This window comes from Triticum aestivum, chromosome 3D (genome assembly GCF_018294505.1).
Source record: "Triticum aestivum cultivar Chinese Spring chromosome 3D, IWGSC CS RefSeq v2.1, whole genome shotgun sequence".
Lineage (NCBI taxonomy): Eukaryota > Viridiplantae > Streptophyta > Magnoliopsida > Poales > Poaceae > Triticum > Triticum aestivum.
In genome coordinates, this window is record NC_057802.1 from 30,079,568 (window position 1) to 30,097,989 (window position 18,422).

Genomic DNA, 18,422 nt, shown 5'->3' on the forward strand with positions numbered 1-18,422 from the left:
GGGGCCCGCAAGGCCCAGATCTGAGCCGGGGACGCGCCGCCGGCCACCCCACGCTACCATGCCACCCTGCCGCCAAGGAGCAGCGCCGCCGGCCATCCCGCCGGGTCACCAGACTGCTACCTTGCCGAGCGACACCACCGCCGCCCCCCCCCCCCCCCCCCCCCGGCCCCGGGCCAGGAGGACGCGCGCGCGGGGAGAGGAGATCCTGCCGCCGCCGGCAACCCCCGGGCCGGAGCCGGGGGCGCCCGCAGGCGACGACAGGGGAGAGGAAGAGGGGCGAGGCCGAGAGCAGATGCGCGGGAGCCGCCCCGGCCACCTCCCGGGGAGGCGGCGCGAGGGGGGAAAGAGGGGCGGGGAAGGAAGGGCGGGGCAAGGGAGCGGGTCGCGAGAGGGGGCCCGAACATATTATATTTGTGCTCGGAGGCAGTAGTATCTATCTAGATGAGGATGAGCTGGGCATGTCAGGTACAACAGTGCAATTAGATACTCCCATTAGGATTTAGGACTACTCTAAGTGCTACTTGGCTTAAATTACAAACCAATGTAAATAAGCAGACTGGCAGTCTCTTTCACAAGACTCTGCACACCATCCCAGACTTCTCAGTTCACCACCTTTGTTGCATTTGCTGTCTCTTTTAGCCTGCATTTTTGTACGCGAGCATAGGAGCGGGACTGCTTTAGCACTAGTGTTTGATTCTGGGCATCCCATCAGTGTTTCATTTCCACTATGGCTTGTCTCCAATAGCCTGCCAATGGGCTTTGGTAAGGCATAAGGAAATCAAGCAGAGAATACGAAGGTTATTTTCATTCTATTCTCTCCAATTAATAAGCTTGTAATTAGATATTCCCATCAGGATGATGAATGCTGCCAGTAAATTAATGTCAGTGGGCAGTGACTGTTAGACATAATCTTGATATGCATAAGTTTGTTAGCTGCGCCATGCATGTAGATTGGTTAGTTACCAGTGTAGTGCGTGCATGCATCCGATGGATAAGCTAGTTAGGTGTGTAGCTACGTGCTGAGTCGTGCATGCATGTAGGGGCTGTTGAGAGCAGCGAGTCCTACGCCTGAAATCGTTGTGAGGGGCGTCCGTGCTGCGCGGAAGGATCGTGCGCCAGATCGGGGGAGGTGGGGAGCGATGTGTAAGCATCGGCCAAGTATAAAACCCCCCAGCTGAGCTTGTTACGGTAGCGCGTGTGTGCGCCTCCAGTTTGTAGCCATGTAGCCACTATAAGGAAGAAAAGGATTGGGGCGTTCGTGCGCCGGCCGAAAAATCTTGTGTCCATCGTTTTTTTTTCTTTCACCTCCGTTTGAGTGAGAGGAGAGGTAACTAGAGGGCTGCGGTTCCGACAGTGACGAGTGCTACTAGTAAACTACTGCACATCAATGACACTAAGCAGTTTTCTATAGTCTCTTTCAGAAGACTCGGCACGCCATCGCAGCTCGCTACCTTTGTTGAATTTTCTGCACGCCCAGCCATAGCCTGCATTCTATTACCCAAGCAGAGGAGGGGGACGAATTTAGCACCTAGTGTTGTCTGGGTGTCCAACCAGTGCTTCATTTGCTCTTGATTGTCTCTGGTACACTGCCATTCTCTCCACATAATCAGCATATCCATCTACTCCATGCGGAGGAAGTTTTGTCTTTGTCGCATCTGTTCATTTCTTTCGTCTTGGTTCACTGATCAATTACTCAAGCAAGATCCAACGAGTGATCCCGTGGAGAGAGGAAACAGTTTGTGCTAACACACACCGTATCCAGGTATATGTTCTATTCAATCTCACTGTTCTGCACTTGTGGATCTATAACACAGTGGATGGTACTTCTTTTGTACACTAGTTGATCTATAATCTTGTACTATCTATATTGCAGGTCTAGCAGCTCTGCAGTAGCATGGTCAATTATTCTCTGGGTGATTAACCGATAATCTTCCATGATCTATGTTCTGAGCTCAACCTTGCTAGATCTTAATGACCATCAAAGCAAACTGGGTCTTCAAGATGAATATTGATAACCGCTATAGACAGATTTTTCCTTGTTGGAAGACTGCTTCGTAAGGTACAAACTTGCAGTCAACTTTACTTTAATGAATGAGTACAGGGAGTTGGTGGGTTCACAACCATGAGTGCCCACCATTGCACCCTGGGAGATTCATGCCATGATTCCTAGGCTAGCATGAGGAAAGTCAAATATATTTATTGATCAACAAGCTGGATTAACCACACAAATAAAACGATGATTAGTATATGTATATGTTGTAATTGATCCAAAAATAACTCAATGCAACATGTTTTTAGTTCAGCGCATAGGATGCTATGCAGCTGCCATTTGATAACCGCCCTTTAAGCAAGCAAACTAAGTGAACTAATCAATCATTTAAATATACAAAACTGAAGAACACGTCAATTTGCAAGCACAAGAATGAAAGGACATAATGCAGACTCGGGAATTCAGGCCTCGGTACTTGGTTTGGCCCTCCTGCGGAAATTCTAAATCGCATTGCTTCATATGCAAAAAAAAAACAGTAGTGATATCTGTTAATATCTTCTATATCAGTATATGTTAGCGGGACTTGTCTCATTTTTGAAGAATGTTAACAAACCTTGTGCATTCATTTTCAGCTTTCTATTTTGTCATTCTCCGAAACAAGTCACCCTGGTGTTTTTGTTGGATATCTGGCGTTGAGTTTGTCTGGTTGATGGCAACCATACTAGAATGTTTGCTTAGATCATGTGCCACTAAGTTGCAAAATATCATTACTAATGAGGTGATACTGATCCTAGGGGTGGAAAAAGAACTCACAAAAGTATTGCAACGAGTAGAATTAATAGAGTGTTGTATATATGATGCTGAGAAAAGGACAAAAGAGCCAGCAGCTAACAGTTGGCTTGGTCAACTGAGAGATGTTATATATGAAGCTGATGAAATCTTGGACGTGGTTAGATGTAAAGGAAGCAAGCTAGTTCCTGAACATCCTTCATCATCAACAAACAAATCAGCTGCATATAAAGTCCTTTCAGTTTCCTCTAGCTTCTGCAACATCGTGCCACGTCATGATGTTGATGTTCAGATTAGAGCACTCAACAAGAAGATAGAGCAGATTACAAAGGACAAGATATTCGTAACATTCAACAGCAGTACACAACCTACTGGAAATGCTCCAACATCTAAACTAATAAGAAGTTCTGACCTTGTTGAGCCTAACCTTGTGGGAAAGGAGATCTTATATTCTAGCAGGAAGTTGGTGGACTTAGTGCTTGCACACAAGGAAAGTAAGTCTTACAAGCTCGCTATTGTTGGAACCGGAGGAGTTGGTAAGACGACACTAGCTCAAAAGATATACAATGACCCGAAAATAAAAGGAACCTTCAAGATGCATGCATGGATTTGTGTTTCGAAAGACTTCGATGAAATTAGTCTTTTGAAAGAGGTTCTTCGTAATATTGGTGTGCATCGCAAGCAAGGTGAAACCATAGCAGAGTTGCAGAGAAAGCTTGCAGAAACAATGAAAGGCAAGAGTTTCTTTCTCGTTCTCGATGATGTGTGGCAGTCCAATGTGTGGATGGATTTACTAAGAATTTCATTACATGAAACAGTTGCTGGAGTAATATTGGTAACCACACGAGATGATCAAATTGCCAAGAGAATAGGTATAGAGCATACCCATCGTGTTGATCTCATGGCAGCAGAGGTGGGATGGGAGCTACTTTGGAAGAGCATGCACATTGATGAAGAGAAAAAAGTGCAGAATTTAAGAAACATAGGGATTGAGATTGTTCGTAAATGTGGTTGCCTTCCGCTTGCAATCAAGGTTACAGCCAGTGCTTTGGCATGCAAAGATTGTACGGAGAATGAGTGGAAAAAGTGTTTGGGCAGATATGCTAGCTCCCAGGGCATGCTCTCTGATGAAATAGAAGGAGCTCTGTATCTTAGCTATGATGAGTTACCGTATCATCTGAAGCAGTGTTTCCTCTATTGTGCTTTGTATACTGAAGATTCTGCCATTCTCCGTCATGTAATTACCAGGTTATGGATTGCTGAAGGCTTCATTGAGGAGATACAAGGCCAAATACTAGAAGACATAGCAGAAGAGTACTACTACGAGCTAATCCATCGTAACCTCCTCCAACCAGATAAGAATTATTTTGACCTGGCTGGATGCAAAATGCATGATCTATTAAGACAACTTGCTTGTAATATATCAAGAGAAGAATGTTTTGTTGGAGATATTGAATCATTAAAGGGTGAAAATATGTCAAAACCGAGACGTCTTACTGTTGTATCTAAGAAGGATATGCTAGTGTTGCCTAGCATGGATAATGTGGAAGTTAAGGTCAGGACTTTCCTAACTGTTCGTGGTCCACATAGAATTGAGGATACATTGTTCAAGAGATTTCTGCTTCTTCGTGTTTTGGTACTGAATTACTCACTTGTGGAAAGCATTCCGGATTGTATAGGAGAACTGATACATCAGTGCCTACCATTGTTTTGGGTACCGCTCGAAATTTCGTGATCCCGAGCGGTTATCGCGTTTACCGCTACCCCACGGAAAACACTCATACCGAGCAAAAAAAAATCGAGTTCTTTGGAAAATTTTGAGTTCAAACGCTGACCCAGTTAAATAGATGGTATCTCTAATGTATAAGTAAAATGGTGATGGCGTAGTGGGAAAGGCATGCTCTCTGGGGAGCTGCGAGTCATGGGTTCGAGTTTTTCTTCCTCCCGTTTTTATTCTTTTTTAGAGTGCAAAAGGCATGCTCTCCAGAGCTGCGAGTCGCGGGTTCGAGTCTTTCTTCTTCCCTTTTTTATTCTTTTTTAGAGTGCAAAAGGCATGCTCTCCGGAGCTGCGAGTCGCGGGTTCGAGTCTTTCTTCCTCCCGTTTTTTATTCCATTTTAGAGTGCAAAAGGCATGCTCTCCGGAGCTGCGAGTTGCGGGTTCGAGTCTTTCTTCCTCCCGTTTTTAATTCTTTTTTAGAGTGCAAAAGAAAAAAACTGAAAGTGGCCAGGAATCGAACTCGGCATCTGAGAGCTAGCACAGCGGTTGGTGCGTGTGAACAGCCGCTACGCTAGGGGATGTTTACTGATCTCACATAGTTAAAATTGTATCTATATCAACTTAGAAATATTTGAATTCAAAATTTAATTTTAAATTTCGTCTGAATTTTTTTCGGTATTTCGTGGTTACTGAAAGCTGAATAAAACTGTTGCTTATTGATGATTTGGTGCGGCATACAAGAGTATATAAGAGGGTACAAACCGACTTGGGGTAGGGGTACAAAACTGACTTGGACTAGAAGTCGTATACCATAATGACTACTCTAACACCCCCCCGCAGTATCAACGGCAGGCTCGACGACGTTGAGACTGAAACAGATATCTTGAAACGGCTTAGTAGGCAGTGCCTTGGTGAAAATGTCAGCAAACTGAGCCGTAGAGGGAACATGAAGCACCCGAACCTGACCAAGAGCAACCTTTTCACGAACAAAATGAATATCAATCTCAATATGCTTTGTGCGTCGGTGTTGAACTGGATTGCTGGTCATGTAGACTGCTGATATGTTGTCACAGTAGACAATAGTGGCCTGCTCAATAGGCCTGTGTAGCTCGGAGAGTAACTGCCGAATCCAGATTGTATCTGCAACGGCATGTGCCACAGCGCGATACTCAGCCTCGGCCGACGAACGTGAGACTGTAACCTGTCTTTTCGAAGACCAAGAAATCAAATTGTTACCAAGAAAAACACAAAAACCGAAAGTGGACCTTCGAGTGTCAGGACAACCAGCCCAGTCTGCATCAGAGTATGCGGTAAGCGAGTTTGGAGAAGAATTATTGAGGCGGAGACCATGATTGAGAGTTCCTTTTAAATACCGAAGAATGCGTTTAACATGATTATAGTGAGGAACCCGGTGATCATGCATATAGAGACATGCTTGTTGAACAGCAAAAGAGATTTCAGGACGAGTAATGGTGAGATATTGGAGAGCACCTGTTAGGCTACGATAGAGAGTAGGATCGAAAAAGGGTTCACCGGTAGCTGAAAGTTTAAAACTAGTATCGACAGTAGTGCGAGATGATTGACAGTCAAGCATACCAGCACGATTAAGAAGATCAAGAATATACTGGCGTTGGGAAAGAAAAAGGCTGGTGGAATCTCGAACAACAGCAATGCCTAAGAAATGATGAAGGAGTCCTAGGTTAGTCATAGAAAATTCAGATCTAAGAAGAGAGACAATATGATCTAAGAACTTTTGGGAGGAGGCGGTAAGAATGATATCATCTACATAGAGAAGTAAATAGGCAGTGTCAGAAGTTTGATGATACACAAAAAGAGGTGTCGGAGAGAGATGGAGTGAAGCCTATTGTTTGAATGAAGGAGGAGAAGCGTTGAAACCAAGCTCGTGGGGCCTGTTTAAGACCGTAGAGAGATTTCTGAAGAAGACATACATGAGTTGGAAAGGATGGATTTTCAAAACCCAGAGGTTGCTGGCAGTAGACAGTTTCTTGAAGGGAACCATGGAGGAAAGCATTTTTAACATCAAGTTGGTGAATGGGCCATGAAGAGGAGACAACAACACTAAGAACGGTGCGAATGGTGCTAGGTTTAACAACAGGAGAGAAGGTTTCTTCGTAATCAATTCCTTGTTGCTGAGAAAAGCCACGACAAACCCACCCGGCTTTATATCGTGAGAGGCTCCCATCGGAGTGGAACTTTTGGCGAAAAATCCATTTGCCAGAAACAATATTGGTATTGGGAGGACGAGGAACAAGTTGCCAGGTGTTGTTTTGAAGTAAAGCATTATATTCTTCTTGCATGGCAGCGGCCCAATTGGGATCAAGTAGAGCAGTTTTGTAATTCTTTGGAAGAGAAGTGAGAGATACGAAGGTATGAAGGTTTAGGCGGTCTTGTGGTTGATGAAATCCTGATTTGGCCCTAGTACGCATGCGATGATCATTAATCGGGGCTGTTGTAGGAATAGCACGAGGGGGTAAGGTGGGTACTGGTGAGTCCGGCGCAGCGGAAGAGTCGGACGAAGGAGTAGGGCTGGGTGGTGGAGTGGGAGCAGGGCTGGGTGGTGGAGTGGGAGCAGGGCTGGGTGTTGGGGAGGGAGCAGGGGTCAGGGGTGTTGGGGACGTCTCGGGTGGGGTGAGTGTATGGTTGGGATTGGCTATGGTGGGTGTTAATGGTGGTGGTGATAAGTTGTGTTCGGCAGGTAGGTGAGTATATAGTTGGAAAGGACGGGGAGAGGGGGTGTTTGCGGAGCTAGGGGTGTTGGATGGTGTAGTAGTGCGTTGTGATAAAGGAAAAATGTGCTCAGCAAACGTGACATGACGAGAGACATGAACGTGTCCGGTGTGAAGGTCGAGACAGCGATAGCCTTTGTGCTCGTCAGAGAAGCCGAGAAAAGCACATGGGATAGAGCGTGGTGACAATTTATTTGCAGAAGTGGCGTAGGCATTGGGAAAACAGAGACAACCGAAAACACGAACCGCGGAGTAGTCGGGGTGGGAAAGAAAGAGGGAATAATAGGGAGTAGTGTTGGGTTTAGTTGTAGAAGGTCGAATATTTAGAAGGAAGGTGGCCATGTGTAGGGCTTCAGCCCAAAACTTGGGAGGCATAGATGATTGAATGAGGAGAGTGCGAACTATATCATTGAGGGTGCGAAGAGAGCGTTCTGCTTTACCATTTTGAGGGGAGGTGTAGGGACAGGAGAACCTAAGCAGGATGCCATGTTGTAAGAAGAAAGTATGATTTTTAATGTTATCAAACTCGCGACCATTGTCACATTGGATAAAACGAATTGGGAGGAAGAAGTGAACAGACACATAGCGTTGAAAATTGAGGAAAAGAGAATGGACCTCGGATTTGTTGCGTAGAGGAAAAGTCCAGACAAAGTGGGTGAAATCATCTAGGATAACAAGGTAGTATTTAAAACCCGAAACACTTGCAATGGGAGAGGTCCATAAATCACAATGTATTAATTCAAAGGGATAAGTGCTACAAGAATTAGAGGAACTAAAGGGAAGACGCACATGTTTGCCTAATTGACAAGACTCGCAAAACACAGAATTATGAGAGTCCCTATTACATGGTATGGTAAATTCACTAAGCATAGAAGCTAAGACGGCGGGGTTGGGATGGCCCAGGCGACGATGCCAGAGATCGACGGAGGCCAGCATGGATGTTGGAGGGGTGGCGGCAGGAACTCCATTAAGAGAATAAAGATCACCGGAGCTATTGAAGCGAGCGATCTCGGCCTTGGTCAGGTAATCTTTCACAGATAAACCAAAAGGGTCAAATTCAGCCGAAACTAGATTGTCGCAAGTAAATTGGCGAACAGAGATAAGATTTTTAATGAGGGCGGGTGTAACTAGAACATCGCGAAGTAAAAGAGGTTTGATGGAAGAGGGAAGTTGAGCCTGACCAACACAATATATAGGAATAGATGATCCATCTCCAAGGATAATGGAAGGGAAAGGAGATTTAGTGCAAGAAGATAACCAATTACTAGATGCAGGCATATGACTAGAGGCCCCTGAATCAAAGATCCAATCCGTACCTGAGTTTCCTTGTGCAGCAAAGTTATTCATGGCCTGGAGAAAGGCAGCTTGATCCCAGCTCGGCGTCGCAGGTGAGGGTGGCGTCGGAAGCAGTGCCGGCGGATACGATGGTGAAGGCATTAGGGCCGGCTGGGGAGTGTAGTAGGCATTGGCCGGCTGTGGTGGGGGTGGCATCGGGAGCAGGGCCGGCTGAGGTGTGTAGTAGGCGCCGCCGTCGGTGGTGTAATGACCATAAGGAGCATACGTCGGGGCGGCGTGATAGGCAGTGGCCGGCTGTCGGGGGTTGAGAACCCCGGGAGCACCAGTAGGCGGCCGAAGGCCGGGTTGCCAGGCACCTGAGTATGCCGGCGGAGCACCGAGGGTGGACGGAGCGGACCAGGGCATGGGCCATGCTTGAACAAGCCCCGTCCAAGGATCATGAGGAGGCCGCCATGCAACCGCAGATGGAGCACTGGTGGGTGGTGCAGGACTCGGTGCTGGTGATGTCGTAGGCGAAACCGAACGAGTCGACGGCGGCCTGTAGATAGGGTTTTTGCCGCGGTAGTTCGGACTAGGACGCCAGCCTGGGGGCGGTTGAACAGATGACGATGCGGACGGCCCGGCGGCAGGAGCCGGCATGGAGGGCGGCGCTGGTGTAGACGACAGAGGAGGACAAGCCGCAGCATGAAGGACCTTGGGGCGAGAGTCCTTGCGAGCTTGTGTTTCCGCCGCGAGTTGTAGCAAGGAACGAACTTCAGCGAAGGTAGGAGGGGCCGTATCATTGGTGTGAACGAGGCTTGCTTGTCAAAGTCTTCGCTGAGGCCGACGACGACGATATTGATTAGCTGTGAGTCGCTAACTGTATCGCCGAGTTCGCGGAGCTCATCACCAATGGTCTTAACGCGCTGGCAGAACAGGTTCACCGGGGCGTCTCCTTGCACCATATTGCGAAGTTCGGTGTGGAGAGCGTTTTTCCGAGCGTCGGTGTTGCTTTGGAAGAGCTGACGGAGGGAGTGCCAGATGTTGGCAGCGGTGGCGCCGTCGTGATCGAGCATGTTGAAGATCTCGGTGGTGATGCGGGTGTAGAACCACTGGACGATCGCGAGATCGTCTTTCAACCATTGCGGATCGTCGGGGCGGGGAAGACAGTTGGCGGCGACATGCGAGCGTAGGTTGCAGCGGCCGAGGTGGAGATCGAAGAGATGTCTCCAATGGTAGTAGTTGTGGGCGGCGAGATCAAGAACTATGGGGATGTAGGGGCTGACGTCGGAGATTGTGTCAGCAAGAGATATTGGTGCGGCGAGGATGGGTGCAGGGTAGTTTTGTGGAGCTATGGTGAGGGCCGAGAGAGAAGCGGCCGCGGCGTTGGCAGCCTTGGCGATGAGTGCGGCCCGGCACTCGAAGTAGCCGGGCGGCGGCGGCGGCGGTGGTGTTGGCGGAGCCATACCCTAAACCCTGGGACCGGTATCTGATACCATGAAAGCTGAATAAAACTGTTGCTTATTAATGATTTGGTGCAGCATACAAGAGTATATATGAGGGTACAAACCGACTTGGGGTAGGGGTACAAAACTGACTTGGACTAGAAGTCGTATACCATAATGACTACTCTAACAGTTACCGTGGTAACCGTGAATTTCGCTGCCCCTCGAGAAAAAAGGGCCGCTTGGGATCCAAAACCATGGCGCCTACTGAATGTAGATTATACTGGCATATCTTGTCTTCCAGAATCCATTGGCTCCTAAAAAACCTTCAAGTGCTTAGCTTGAGATACTGCAAAGCTCTGCACAGTCTTCCGTCGGCGATGACCCAATTGTGCAGTTTAAGATGTTTTTGTCTTATTGGTGCAGAAATAAATCATGTTCCAAAAGGTATAGGAAAACTGAAGTTTCTGAGTCATTTACGAGGATTTCCTGTTGGTAATGGAAGTGATAATGCTGATGCACAAGATGGATGGGAGTTGGAAGAGTTGTCTTGTGTGTACAGATGAGGAGTCTTATTCTGAACAGATTGAAATGTGCGGCAAATTGTAGTTCAAATACAGTGCTCGCGGACAAAAACCATCTAAAAGAATTGTCACTAGAGTGGACTGAACAAAGAGAGGAAAAATACCAAGAAGAAGAAGTTTCCAATGCCGAGGGTGTCTTTGAGCAGCTAATACCTTCACGCAATTTGGAAGCCTTGTTTATTAGATTATACTTTGGTCGGCGGTATCCCACCTGGTTTGGTACCACCTATTTGTGTTCACTCATACACTTGACCCTCAGATATTCACGATCGTGTGTGGATCTTCCACCGCTTGGGCAGCTACCAAACTTGAAATATCTGTTAATTGTTCGATCATATGCACTTACCAAGGTCGGACCTGAATTTGTTGGCTACAGGAATCGTGATCCCATATGCAGTGAGTTAGTTGCTTTCCCTAAACTTGAATGGTTGATCATCAGGGATATGCCCAACTGGGAGGAGTGGTCTTTTTTTGAAGAAGTAGAAGAATTTGCTGTCGATGAAGGGAGAGAGGATGGAGCTGCTGAGACTCGTCCAGAGGACGCCCAATCTGCAAGGTTGTCACTGCTGCCTCGTTTCGTGATGTTGAGACTCGAACATTGCCCAAAGCTGAGGACTCTCCCGCGGCAGGTTGGAGAGGACACCACCAACTTGAAGATGCTCAAATTAATTGGAGCAAACAACTTGAAGGCTGTCGAAGATTTCCCACACCTCGCCGACCTCCTCCTTATTGAGAAATGTGAAGGCATGGAGAGGATCTCCAACCTCCCTCAAGTGACGAAACTGCATGTCCATGGTTGTCCAAACTTAAGCCATGTAGAGGGGCTGGGAAGTTTGCAACAGCTATGGCTGGGTGAGGATATGCAAGAGGTCTCTTCCCGCTGGGTGCCTGGGCTTCAAGTGCAGCACCAACGACTTCATGGCGAATACCTAGATGTTTACACGCTGTCTACCAGTTAGATGGCAACACTGGCACAAGGTATGACACTGCATATATACTGATTGGACAATTTTTTTTCTATCGTTGATTCTCTGAACCATAATTCGTATCCTGACAACACAATTTTTTGCTTCATCATATTGGGTAGATGCATACATTGTACATGTTGTGCCATTATGCTTATGCAACATAATTGCTTAGATCAATTGTGATTGTACATGTTCCTAAAGAGCTAGCTTTAGTAGATGCCCATGGCTGTAGATTGCAGTCGTACAAAAGGTATTAAGTGTTGTATAGCACTGCTGTAAGTTGCTGCTTATGTGTGCATTGGAAACCAGTACTGTTGCTTAGATTCTCAAATCTTTAAGAGTTTATAAATTCTGTATCTAAATCTAGTTTGTGTCTACATGTATGTACGTGTATATGCATGCAGCACATACACTCTGACATGTGTGCCTCCATAAACTGATATTAGTAGTAATAGTTTTTGAGGCCTTGACCTCTTGCTGAGACAAACAATACCCCTGTTTTGTATGCGCGGAAGTGCAAGATTCCAAAACTGAAGCTACCCTACTCATTCTGGACTGCCACATGTTTGTGATGCTTTGATTAACTGAGGAATACAATAGATTTCTTGTAATGGATGCCTTGGTCTTATGTGCTTGTCGTAAACTCTTCTTCCTATGGTTTGTTCTCTCATTCAAATTATATGCTGAACATAATTGTGGCAGCCTGGACTGATGCCACAGTTCGCCTTGACGTTGACGGGCAACATACTAAGCCTGTCGACGGTGAAGACGTGCAAGCACCCTGATCTACTGCAAACTGGTGAAGGAAGCGTCATGTTTCTTTCTCTTAGGGCAAGTGCCCTGCAACGTATCGAATTTGGTCTCGTAATATTTTTTCCTGAACTTGAGATGGAGACCTTTGCTGTACTGAAAATGTGTGATTGCGATGGATGCATCTTACCTGCGTTAATTAGCTATATGGCCTATGGGAATGCGCTCCATTCACTCTGTTTTTGGCTACCGATAAGTGCAGTGGCCATTTCGTTGGAAGGAATCGGATACTACTCCATATATTAGATTAATTTGACTGCTGGCTGTGACCAAAACTGAAGCGAGGTGTTTCTCTTGTGTTGTAGTATTTGTTTACTACTTCAGCCAGTTTTCTGATTAATTCAAACATTCGTCTATTTCATTTTTGCCATACAAAACCCTGAAATATTTTGAGAACACATGAATGAATCATCTTGTGCTTAGGAATGTTCTGGAATGTCTGGTCCAACGATTATCCTCCATAGCCTCTTCACCGTGTACAGAGGCTGAACTGAATATATATAGATCAGGTTACTGAATGCAAAGTACGTTGCTGTTAGCCAAGAGTGTGTAGCGTCCTTTTTATTCAGTGGGCACAATTAATTGTGTGATCTAGACATCTAGTGTGTGAGCATCTTCATTGGTCGCTGGTCAGTAAGTTAAATTTGCAATCGTAAAATTTGTGTTGGTGTAAACCTGTAGGTATTCTACTGTAAGTGTGTAACCCCCCTGACTCAAGTTATGTTATTGCAGTCAGTTGGTGTTTCTGTCGACATGCACGAAGGTCAGCTTTGTGTTTGGCGTCGTGGTTGGCTTCACCTTGAAGAGAAGGCTGCGCCGGTGGGCTGTCAAGCTGCTCAAGAGAATTAAGGACGATGAGTAGCTAGCTAGTGCAGTTAAACTTGAAATTTTGTTGGCAAGTGTGCTCTAGTTACTCTGTAGTAACCCCGAGTTGAACCTCATTGACTGCTTGGATTAACTGTGATGGATACGACATAGTCGTTCTTAAGCTGTATCGCAAATCTCCTTGAGGGGATCCGTAGTTCTGTACTGGCAATTGTGGCGTGTGCAGATTCCGCTTTGTTTCTCTCGCCGATTTTCAATATATGGTGCCGCTGTTGCGGTCCTCTTGGGAGTTCATGCTGTTGCTTGGCTTTCCAGTATATATATATATATATATATATATATATATATGCTGCTACTGGCTCAGGTAAGGCATCAGGTTCAATCATCAAGAAAGAAAAAGTGAGCCACCTTGAGTGCTTTTGCTTTTGCCTTTTGCTGCACTGGTGGGTGGGAGGGAAGGAATAATTAGTGGGTTCCATGTCCAAGTAAACAAATTAAGATTAAGATAAGCATCATTAGCCATCTTCACCTCTTTCTCTTCCAGACAGCATGCAGAGGAAAAGTTTCCTTTAAAAAAAAAAGTTTCCTGAAGATATTGGTTGCTCTGTTCTTCCTCTTCTCCACACACAGCCAATTTACTGAATTAGCCTTCTCCACTGCGCTTTTCACCGATTTCCTGAAGATATTGTTTGCTCTGTTCTTCCTCTTCTCCACACACAGAGGAAAAGTTTGTCTTGATCCGCTCATGTTCGCCGTTCCTTCCTCGTTGGTCCACTGGTCACCACTGATTGAAGTGATCTTGTGGACTTACGGGCCCGTGTTCAGGTATATATTTCATCTGTGTGCTGAACTTCTTGATCTGTAACACGGTGGGAGGTACTCCTTCTGTTCACTAGTTGGCCCATAATCTTGTACTATTATATAGAGGTAAACACAATGATGGTGCCTGAACTTGTCACCGATGTTAACTTTGGTGCCTGAACTTGAAATATACGTCGAACTGGTTCTAAAACTTGACGCGAACGTGCAAATACGGTGCTAATCTTGTCCATAGGCGTAAAGCACGTCGACGTGATTGACCGACGTGCAAATACAGTGCTAATCCTGCTTCTACACATTGTAACATTCTAACGTAGTACATGTGCGCCTTGGCTAGGTTGTTAGACTGTTAGGCCGCCGTGATTCATCTCTATCTTCTGTAACAATAGCTAGCCTTATCCTCTGTTTCTTGATCTCCAAGATTGTAATCCAAACAACTTGTATGCGCTGTTTAGGGAGGTGCACCCCTGCATATAAACACGCAGCGCGTCCCCTCCAAAGCGGTAAGACGCTTAAGCTAATCTTCTCACATGGTAATCAGAGCCTCCCTTTTCCGTTTCATCTAGCTTCCATCAAGTTTTCTCCATCCACTAGCTCGCGATGTCCTCCTCCACGAGCGCTCCTCTGGCTGGCCTCAGTGGTGAGGTTAAGAGAAGCTAACCAGGACGAACTATGTCCTCTGGCATTGCAAGTCACGCCACAGCTTCTTGGGTCCAATGTCTTCGGCCATGCCGAGAGAACACTGCTGCAGGAATGCCTAGCAGCGGCGGGTGGGAAAAACCCAGCAGTGACGGGGAAGGCTCTCAGGGCCGCCCGCCACTGACCTTCCACCACTGGTGGGTGTATTGTGGTGGCTGGCGGAACCAGTTCCCGCCACAACTATTGTGACTAGCAATTGTGTCAGTACTCTCTGCCCGTCACTGTGGTGCGTAGCAGCAGTGGCAGTCAACATTGGCACCCACTAGTGGTAGTGGTCTAGGCCTATAGAAGAATTGCTGCTGTGGCAACATTTTTTGCTGCCATGGCAGCCTTTTAATGACACGGTTACATTATTTTGCACTTGATCATCACATTGCAATACAAATATAGAATGTTGTCTCAGCATTCAAACAATCATGCAGACGCATACAATATATTATTAGAACGTTGCCACAATAAATAAGAGTAATAGTGAAGCAAAGTAGTGAGTATAAGAAGTGCGAGGAAACAAACATGCATGTCTCAACACATAATCAATAGTTTCTGAAGCTGTTTTGAAAAATTGTCTATATCGACTTGGCTAGTCACTGGCAATCGATGACCGAAATGTGTCTTCGACTCGGTGAAGTCGTTCTTCATGCTGACAGTGGAACTTCCCATCCTCATTTACAACCTCCTTGTTGATGATTTTGGCCGACACCTTTTGGATGCGCTCAGGCTCACTTAATAATTCTCCTACGTCCATGTCCTTCTCCATCTCCTTGGACCAGTTGACGATCTAGCTATGATTTCACAAATATGGACTTTTCTTCAAAAAGTCATTCATGACAGCCATGATAAAGTAGCTAGACATATGAGAGGTTTTGACATTTGGTTCTTGATAGCAACAAGCGCTAGTGATGAGCTTAAATTCTTAATATCGTATTACCGTGTTGTTGAAGTTGTTACGCTTGCATAGAGCATCATTTAGAACCTCCTTCAATTTTGTCCATTGCTTCTGAGGGAATCTCTTCGAATCGAAGAAATAAGCCAAGCCCTGCGTCGACAATAATGCGATTACGATCCAATGTTGGTCGTTGCGCAATAAAACGAAGAAATTAGCATGGATGAAATCAAACCAGAAGGTCAACTCTATATGTTTCATAATAAATGAGTGAATGTTAACAACTTACTTGTCGCTGTATGGCAAGAGAAAGGTGTCCTTTTGCAAACGGTCAAGGAACCAGAGAAGTTTATTGTCACCAAGGACAAAAAAGGCAAGGGGGAAGCCTCGTCAAACCCTCTCCATCAAGTATGGGTTCAGGAAGATCAGCAGGTATTGGCATATTTGTTGAATAACCTTTCCAGGTGACCAACATCCGCAAGGTGCACGAGCTCGGACTGTCATGGTGAGCATGTTCTCATCGCAGTCCAGATAGCGGGTGAACAATATCCGCATTGCGCTCTCCAATGCACAGAAGGGCATGCAATCTGTGGGCGCCCACTTTGCCTACATGCGCTCCCTCGCTGACAAACTAGCTGCTGCCGGCAAGCCGCAGGATGAGGACGAGGTCATCTCCTACATCACCGCTGAGTTGGACATGGAGTACCAGCCCCTGGTGTGGGCCCTCGACTCCCGCACCAAACCAGTCACACTCCATGATCTGTTTGCTCAGATGACCAACTTTGATCAGCATGTGGCGATGCTCCATGGCAGCAGCAACAGCGCCGAGTTCAAGTCCTCCGCCAACTCTGCCATTCATGGTGGCCGTGGTGGCTTCCGTCACCGTGGCCCGCCACGCGGCAAGAACAAGGGCAACAAATGGTGGCAACTTCAGCAACAACAACAACGGAGATGGTGCCCCTCGCACACTACTAGGGAAAACCTTATGCACAGAACTTTAGCAGTAGCGTTTGTTAAAAAACGGCGCTACTGCTAAATTAGCACGTGCAGGATAAACGCGCTGCAGACACAAACGTAGCAGTAGCGCGTCTACTTTTAAAAGCGCTACTACTAAAATTCTCACTACTAAGCCGATAGGCTACATATAGTAGTAGCGGTCTTCTAGAAAGAGCGCTACCACTAAGTTTATTTTAGCAGCGCATTTACTGTGAAACGCGCTACTGTTAATGAAAAGAAAATTAAATGAAAAACAAATAGAAAAGTAAATGAAAATGAAAGAAATAAAAAAGGAGAAAGGAAAAAAATAAAATGTAAAGAAAAATAAATGAAAAAGGGAAAAAGGAGAAAGGAATAGCAGTAGCGTCTGTTCATCAGAGGCGCTATAGATAACTTAGCAGTAGCGCTTGTTTAGACCACCGCTATAGAAAGAGAAAAGAAAATAAGAAAAGAAAAGGAAAATACATAGCTATAGCAGTAGCACGTTTACTGAAAAGCGCTATAGCTAACTTAGCTTAGCTATAGCGCTTTTACAGAAACGCGCTACCGCTAAGTTTGACTTAACCCAAAAGCGGTTTCCCCCCGGCCACCACTTCTCCCCCAAATCTCTCGCCCCACTTCGCCGCCGTCTCCCCAATTCGCCGTCGCCCTACTTCGCCGCCGTCTCTTGCCGACGTTAACGCCCCCGGAGCCACCAGAGTCGCGCGCCGTCGACACCACCGGAGCCGCGCGGCCTCATCAACGCCACCGGAGCCGCGCGGCCTCATCAACGCCACCGGAGCCGCCCTCGGCGCCAGTGGAGCCATCCTCGACGCCCTGCCTCCCTCGCCGTCACCAGAGACGCCCCTGCCTCCCTTGTCACCACTGCCTCCCTCGCCACCACTGCAAAAATTTAGGTTAACTAGTTTAATTAGGTTAATTATCTAGGTTAGTGCAAAAATTTAGTTAGGGCTTTGACAGAGAACTAGCTAGGTTAACTACTTTAATTAGGTTAATTATCTAGGTAAACTAGGTTAACTAGCTAGGTTAACTAACTAGGTTAAATAGCTAGGTTAATTAGGTTTGTTAGGTTAACAAGCTAGGTTAACTAGGTTCGCTAGGTTAGAGGAAAAATTTATTTTAGAGCATTAGGTGAGAAGGGTTAGAGAAATTGAGTTCCTTTGCAATTTAATTGGGTTCTGTCCTAGGCAGAGAAGCGTTAGAGAAAATAATGTGTCTGTGTGTGTGAGAGAGAGGAATAGCTAGAACAAAATTTGGGTTCTGTCCTAGGCAGAGAAGTGTTTAGTGAGGTCATTTTGCAAAGGTTTTTGATTTTTGAAAAGACCACTATTTTTCTAGGAAAAGAATTTAGGCAAGTTTTATTTTAAAGATGATCCTTCCTAGACTTTTATTGTTGATTTTATCTTTTCATTGAAGTGGTCATGTTATATCTTTTCATTGAAGTGTGGTTCAATTGTGCCCATGTGGCCTTTTGTTGTTTCCAGGGAATGAAGCGCGGGTGGCCTATGTTTTGCCGGAATCTTGATTCATTTCCGTTCCGGCAAATTTCAGGTGCTCAATTTGTCCACTTTTTAGCAAAGGTCATGCTGAAATTTTTCATGAATTTCGGCATGGCTTGTGCTACAAACTAGGACATATCGAGTGCCCGCGATTTGCCGCACCAGGAAGGAGTCCACGTTCCTGCAAAGCATAGGCCTTTTTTTATGTCATTATTCATTTTATTAGGTCTAGAATTAATTGACTAGATTTAATCGTAGGAAACATGGCTAGCAACGATGAAGGACAGGGTTCTGGTGACTGCGACAACATCTACCTGGCGGCAGAAGAATTTTTGAGGGAAGCCAACGATCAAGAGTTGATGTTGCTGGGTCCACC

General features: G+C 46.0%; 1 pseudogene; it reads left to right on the forward strand.

Moving 5' to 3' along the window:
* The first annotated feature begins 1,205 nt into the window (after nt 1-1,205).
* Nucleotides 1,206-11,519, forward strand: LOC123073926 (putative disease resistance protein RGA4; annotated as a pseudogene).
* The last annotated feature ends 6,903 nt before the right edge of the window (nt 11,520-18,422 follow it).